General features: G+C 38.9%; 3 pseudogenes; 2 read left to right on the plus strand and 1 right to left on the minus strand.

The window, feature by feature from the left end:
* Positions 1-937: 937 nt before the first annotated feature.
* Positions 938-1,057, minus strand: LOC146060828 (5S ribosomal RNA; annotated as a pseudogene).
* Positions 1,058-2,126: 1,069 nt separating this feature from the next.
* LOC146060829 (5S ribosomal RNA) lies at positions 2,127-2,246 on the plus strand (annotated as a pseudogene).
* Positions 2,247-7,340: 5,094 nt separating this feature from the next.
* Positions 7,341-7,460, plus strand: LOC146060831 (5S ribosomal RNA; annotated as a pseudogene).
* The last annotated feature ends 230 nt before the right edge of the window (positions 7,461-7,690 follow it).

The raw sequence follows: 7,690 nt of genomic DNA on the forward strand, positions 1-7,690 counted from the left end.
TCACTTCCGCCCCGTTTCCTGTGTGTGTATAGTTCATTTCACTGGGCGGCTTCCACCCTTCTTCGGCGGATGTGCTGTTTTGCCACACTTCCGATCTGTAGCGCTGTGCACGGATTGGCTGCGGCGGCTGTCAGTCAGAATCATCTTTGCGATACAGGCTGTCTTGGCTCTGGTATAGTTTTTCGTCTCCGTTCAGCGGCCATTTTGGCGGGGACCTTTGGGGACTTTTGCATTAAGAAGCGGCCATCTTAGTGGATTCTTAGTACGTGAATTGGAGTCCACTGTGTTTTCATTTATAGCGATTTCGTATGGGACATGGAAATATAAAATATATTATATTAGTATTTGCATATTTGCACAGGTTAATTTTGTGTGACTTGGTAGCGATATTCTGTGTATATATATATATATATATATATATATATATATATATATATATATATATATATATATATGTAAGTTAAATGATATATAGCAGCAATAATAAATACGGATAAAAAATAATACATAATTATATGGCAGTATTCATGGTATATCAGCAGAAATAAATAAATACATTAAAGAATGTATTAAAAAAGTATATATACAGTATAACAATATGTTTAATAAGGTGCTTAAGTATACATAATGAGCGAAGGAGTAGTTAAATTCATGAAATATTTATAAGGTATTTGTATATAATAAGGAGGAGGTGCTTAAAAAGACTAGGGTATAAGTGAACCAGTGATTTATTTTTAACAATAAGTGTCTACATTAGACCTTTTTACATTGTGGGCTATCTATTCATGAGAGATGGGTGGTAATGAGTGACAGGCATAAAAAGTGAGATATATAAAGAGATGAGTGAGAGGGTGAGTGTGCCCATAAGGGTAAAAATGTGTGTGAACTGAGCCTTGGTATTTTCATATTGTCCTTATCCCGAGGTTCCTTGCTTCTTTCATTACAGAACCTATTCTTCTCAGGTAGTCTCCTGTCCCGATACTGGACAGGCCCAAACACTGCTTGGCTGCCAAGATCGGACGAGATTGGGCATTGCCAGTGTGGTATGACTGTAATGTTTTTTCGGTTCTGGAAACCTCTGGGACTCGAGTACCTATTTGCTCAGATAGTAGCCATGGTGCATAAGAGAAGGAGGATAAAGGGATGAGGAAGAGAAAGGGAAAAGAGGTTCCTTGCTTCTTTCTATATAAACTGTATTATTGTCTGTTCTCCATTTTTTCAGTGCTATTGTGCACTTTTTTATGTATATAAAATAAAACTTTTTTATTATAAAGAGTTTTGTGTGTAGTACATAGGTATTTATTGTCGCTGATACCTCTATTCCAACCATTTGTAAATTGTTTTTGTGACACCCCTTACCAAGGTGCCCATTTTTAGAGGCTAGCTGACATCCCCTTTTTCTGAAAAAGGGTTACCAGTGTACACTAATTGCGTATTAGAGCATTTGAACAATCTGAGGACACAAGTGGCGCCATACATCTTTTCTTTCCCTGGACACTCTTTGGTTTTTTTGTAAGGCTGCCTGGTGTCTAGACGTTTTTAATATGTTTAGGAATAATGAACGCACCACAAAAAGAGATTTGTTGTGCAAAACTATCTTCAATGAGAGTAAACAGACAAATAATACCGGACCATCACAAGACCTAGATGATTTATTCTGGGCCATAGAAAAAACACTCACAAAGGAGGTGAAAACCTGGTGGGATATACAAGGACTCCAACACTACATTTCAGTGAACAGGATCCCAAGAGGTCTGAGGATCCAGAAACAACCCACCTTTGGAAACCAAGACTCCCCATTCATGGAAAAATGGGATGCCACCCTTCACACATGTTCCCTGAGCCTGATGAAGTTACTAATTGAAGAGAAACAAAAGACCTTGGTAGAATTAGAACTTAGCATCAAAACACAGGAAGGAGTTTTGGAAACACATAAGGACACAGAGGACTACAGAATAAATGAGAAAGTCCTAAACAAGAAATTAGAAAGGATAGAGGAGGATGTCATTAAAGGCAAAGAGGTATCTTTTGCAAGCTTCCACTCCTTTCTGATGTTCAATACAAGTGTATAGTGACTGAACATCTATGGTTACCCATTTGTAGGTCTCTTTCCAGAACCGAAAAAACATTACAGTCATACCACACTGGCAATGCCCAATCTCGTCCGATCTTGGCAGCCAAGCAGTGTTTGGGCCTGTCCAGTATCGGGACAGGAGACTACCTGAGAAGAATAGGTTCTGTAATGAAAGAAGCAAGGAACCTCGGCATAAGGACAATATGAAAATACCAAGGCTCAGTTCACACACATTTTTACCCTTATGGGCACACTCACCCTCTCACTCATCTCTTTATATATCTCACTTTTTATGCCTGTCACTCATTACCACCCATCTCTCATGAATAGATAGCCCACAATGTAAAAAGGTCTAATGTAGACACTTATTGTTAAAAATAAATCACTGGTTCACTTATACCCTAGTCTTTTTAAGCACCTCCTCCTTATTATATACAAATACCTTATAAATATTTCATGAATTTAACTACTCCTTCGCTCATTATGTATACTTAAGCACCTTATTAAACATATTGTTATACTGTATATATACTTTTTTAATACATTCTTTAATGTATTTATTTATTTATTTCTGCTGATATACCATGAATACTGCCATATAATTATGTATTATTTTTTATCCGTATTTATTATTGCTGCTATATATCATTTAACTTACTTATATATATATATATATATATATATATATATACAGAATATCGCTACCAAGTCACACAAAATTAACCTGTGCAAATATGCAAATACTAATATAATATATTTTATATTTCCATGTCCCATACGAAATCGCTATAAATGAAAACACAGTGGACTCCAATTCACGTACTAAGAATCCACTAAGATGGCCGCTTCTTAATGCAAAAGTCCCCAAAGGTCCCCGCCAAAATGGCCGCTGAACGGAGACGAAAAACTATACCAGAGCCAAGACAGCCTGTATCGCAAAGATGATTCTGACTGACAGCCGCCGCAGCCAATCCGTGCACAGCGCTACAGATCGGAAGTGTGGCAAAACAGCACATCCGCCGAAGAAGGGCGGAAGCCGCCCAGTGAAATGAACTATACACACACAGGAAACGGGGCGGAAGTGACGTCTACCCACCGGAAGTGGGGACGCGCATCCCCCAATTAAGCTTTGTGGTCTATTTCTCTGATTATATTTATGCTTTTTTCGCGCTTTTTGTTTCTATTAGTAAGTGGGAACTTAATACTTCTAGTCACTATAGTAGCAGATTGAAATTCTGCTTGAAACCTCTAACATAAAAAAACGGAGACCACATCCCACAGGATGTGACCTCATAACCATGTGTACTAGGTATACATAGTATAAATAGAGCACCAGACACATCTCCCCCTCACCCCTTGAAGAAGTCTTCTAGACGAAACGCGTTGGGTAGTGCCTGCTGACTCCTCCACTAAGATAAGTTATTCACTTTTTAGACTTTTTTAGAATATATTTCCCTCCCCCCCTTTTTTAGCGACATCACCTGTAGGCCTTTTTTAGTAACATTCTCGCATTTTTTATTATTACTGTTTTTTCTATATAAACTGTATTATTGTCTGTTCTCCATTTTTTCAGTGCTATTGTGCACTTTTTTATGTATATAAAATAAAACTTTTTTATTATAAAGAGTTTTGTGTGTAGTACATAGGTATTTATTGTCGCTGATACCTCTATTCCAACCATTTGTAAATTGTTTTTGTGACACCCCTTACCAAGGTGCCCATTTTTAGAGGCTAGCTGACATCCCCTTTTTCTGAAAAAGGGTTACCAGTGTACACTAATTGCGTATTAGAGCATTTGAACAATCTGAGGACACAAGTGGCGCCATACATCTTTTCTTTCCCTGGACACTCTTTGGTTTTTTTGTAAGGCTGCCTGGTGTCTAGACGTTTTTAATATGTTTAGGAATAATGAACGCACCACAAAAAGAGATTTGTTGTGCAAAACTATCTTCAATGAGAGTAAACAGACAAATAATACCGGACCATCACAAGACCTAGATGATTTATTCTGGGCCATAGAAAAAACACTCACAAAGGAGGTGAAAACCTGGTGGGATATACAAGGACTCCAACACTACATTTCAGTGAACAGGATCCCAAGAGGTCTGAGGATCCAGAAACAACCCACCTTTGGAAACCAAGACTCCCCATTCATGGAAAAATGGGATGCCACCCTTCACACATGTTCCCTGAGCCTGATGAAGTTACTAATTGAAGAGAAACAAAAGACCTTGGTAGAATTAGAACTTAGCATCAAAACACAGGAAGGAGTTTTGGAAACACATAAGGACACAGAGGACTACAGAATAAATGAGAAAGTCCTAAACAAGAAATTAGAAAGGATAGAGGAGGATGTCATTAAAGGCAAAGAGAAAAAATTCCTGAGGGACAAGACAGATTATGACCAAGGAAAGGTCAAGAAGTGGAGCAGGTTTAACAACCATGAAAACACAATACCTCACGACAACAGAAACAAATGGAAACAAATTGCACAAAAGAAAACATCAATAAGACGGAAAAGTTACGACTCACCCAATAATGTACCATTAAGGACCAACAACAGATTCACAGCGCTGCAAAGATTAAGATCAAATGGAGAACAAGAACTGTCCGCCGCATCGTCTTCTTTTTTGTCCCAGAGCACGGGAACAAGAAGGAAGGAAGATTGGAGAGTGGTCTTGGAGGAAAACGTAAAACAAGCTTCCCCCTTAAAAAGAAGATTGCCAGACGAAGAGGAAAACGAGGCAGCGGGAGGCAGAGATCCCAAAAAAAGAGCGGCATAACGAAGCAAGACATCGCAAAAATGGCAACCAATAAAGGCATCTTTAACCTATCAAAACATGAACTTACAGCCCCAGAGGTCTCCCTTCTGGGGAAGGGACTTTCTTTTGCACCCACAAGCAGTATGAACAGGTTTGAGACATACATCGACCTAAATAAATTCATTCGAAAACTCACATTAAAGAGGCACTTCTTGAGGAAAGATGACGCTATAACATCGAATTTTGAAAATAGATCTAAATCAGGTCTAAAACCCACATCTAAATACTACCCAATTGAGTCAAAGGGGTCCAACATCAACATCTTTTATGACCTGGTAAAAAAGGACCTATGTGACACAGAACAAGCACCAGTAAAAACTAAGAACCTGACGAATTCTGAAAGGGAAGCATTGAAGAAACTACAGAAAGACAAAGAAGTAGTATTAAAACCTGCTGACAAAGGGGGGGGGGGGTATGGTCCTAATGGACCGTGAAGCCTATGTAAGAGAGGCAGAGAGGCTCTTGGCAGATGAGAAATCATACAGTAGACTCACGATCGATCCAAAAGAGACATACATTGAAGAACTACGCACTCTTCTGCTACAAGGTCTCAGAACCAACATTTTAACGAAAGATGAATATCAATACTTATTAAGATCAGACCCCATTACCCCAATATTTTACTTTTTACCAAAGGTTCACAAGTGTATGACCAACCCACCCGGAAGACCTATTGTGGCTGGTATCGACTCATTAACCTCTAATCTGTCTCAGTATGTGGATATTTTCCTGAATAAATATGTGAAATGCCTACCCTCGTATCTAAAGGATACGACAGCAGTACTGAACACTGTAGAGGAATTCGAATGGAAAGAGACCTACAAATGGGTAACCATAGATGTTCAGTCACTATACACTTGTATTGAACATCAGAAAGGAGTGGAAGCTTGCAAAAGATACCTAGAAGAAGATGCCTCACTTTCATCGGAACACACCAATTTTATCTGCGATGTAATGTTTTTTATTCTGCACCACAACTATTTTAAATTTCAAGACCAATTTTATTTACAACAATGCGGAACTGCAATGGGGACTATATTTGCGCCCAGTTTCGCAAATCTTTTTATGGGACACTGGGAAAACTTTTATATCTACAATAATCAAGTTTTTAAGAGTGCTATAATACTATATAAACGATATATAGACGATATTTTAATTATCTGGGACGGAACAAACGCACAATTCGAAGAATTTTTTAAAGGCCTGGACAGGAACGATATGAACCTTAAATTCACTTCCAATATACAGCAAGAATCCATAGAATTCCTCGATCTGATCCTGACGCATGAGAACAACAGAGTGATAACCAAGAATTTCGTAAAAAGCGTAGACAAAAACAGCTACTTACACCACAAAAGTAATCATCTGAAAAAATGGAAAGAAAACATCCCATATTCTCAATTCCACAGAATTAAACGTAATTGTAGCAAACAGGAAGATCTAGAAGAACAACTCACCCTGTATGGTCAGCGATTCATGGAAAAAGAATACCCAGCGGGCCTTATCGAAAAAGCAGCAGAAAAGACAAGAAACACGAGCCGTACTTCATTATTAACATACAAAATCAAGGAAGAGGACAAGAGAGACTCGGTAGCTTTCATTACTACCTATAACAGACACGAAAATATAATTAAAAAATCTATACAAAATCACTGGGGGATCTTATTGATGGACCCAATCCTTAAAGAAATCCTACCCCCAAGACCGGACATCGTTTACAGGAAATCGAAAAACCTTAAGGACCTATTAGCACCTAGTATGCTGAAAACATCTAAGCCCTCCACAAAATTACCTAAATGCAAAGGATCCTATAAATGCGGGAAATGTGTTATTTGTAAATACCTCCATCCAAATAGAAAACACTTTACAGACACCGGGGACAAGAACGAATTCCAGATAAAGGACTTCATGAACTGCAACTCTACTTCTGTTATATACCTACTGGAATGTACGTGTGGAAAGAAATATATAGGGAAAACCAAGCGCCCATTGAAAATCAGGATCCAAGAACACGTAAGGAGTATCAAAAACAAACTGGACAATCATGCAGTTCCCAGACATTTCTCAACAACCCACGAATCCAACCCAGAAGATATGACATTCAAAGCTATTGAACATGTCCAGCTGGGAGAAAGGGGAGGCGATCTGGCGAAGAAACTTTCCCAAAGGGAAATGTATTGGATATTTCAGCTCCAGACACTACACCCTAACGGTCTAAATAAGGGATACGAAATTGCACCGTTCCTGTAAAGGTCCTGTAACCCTCCCATGAGAAGAACTTTATCCCCCTGTACTTCTTCCACACACGTGCACCCCTCCCCCCTCCACCTCTTCTTCATTTCCCTTTCTCTTCCTCATCCCTTTATCCTCCTTCTCTTATGCACCATGGCTACTATCTGAGCAAATAGGTACTCGAGTCCGAGAGGTTTCCAGAACCGAAAAAACATTACAGTCATACCACACTGGCAATGCCCAATCTCGTCCGATCTTGGCAGCCAAGCAGTGTTTGGGCCTGTCCAGTATCGGGACAGGAGACTACCTGAGAAGAATAGGTTCTGTAATGAAAGAAGCAAGGAACCTCGGCATAAGGACAATATGAAAATACCAAGGCTCAGTTCACACACATTTTTACCCTTATGGGCACACTCACCCTCTCACTCATCTCTTTATATATCTCACTTTTTATGCCTGTCACTCATTACCACCCATCTCTCATGAATAGATAGCCCACAATGTAAAAAGGTCTAATGTAGACACTTATTGTTAAAAATAAATCACTGGTTCACTTATACCC

The sequence above is a fragment of the Crinia signifera genome, chromosome 2, assembly GCF_055691185.1.
Source record: "Crinia signifera chromosome 2, ASM5569118v1, whole genome shotgun sequence".
Taxonomy (NCBI): domain Eukaryota; kingdom Metazoa; phylum Chordata; class Amphibia; order Anura; family Myobatrachidae; genus Crinia; species Crinia signifera.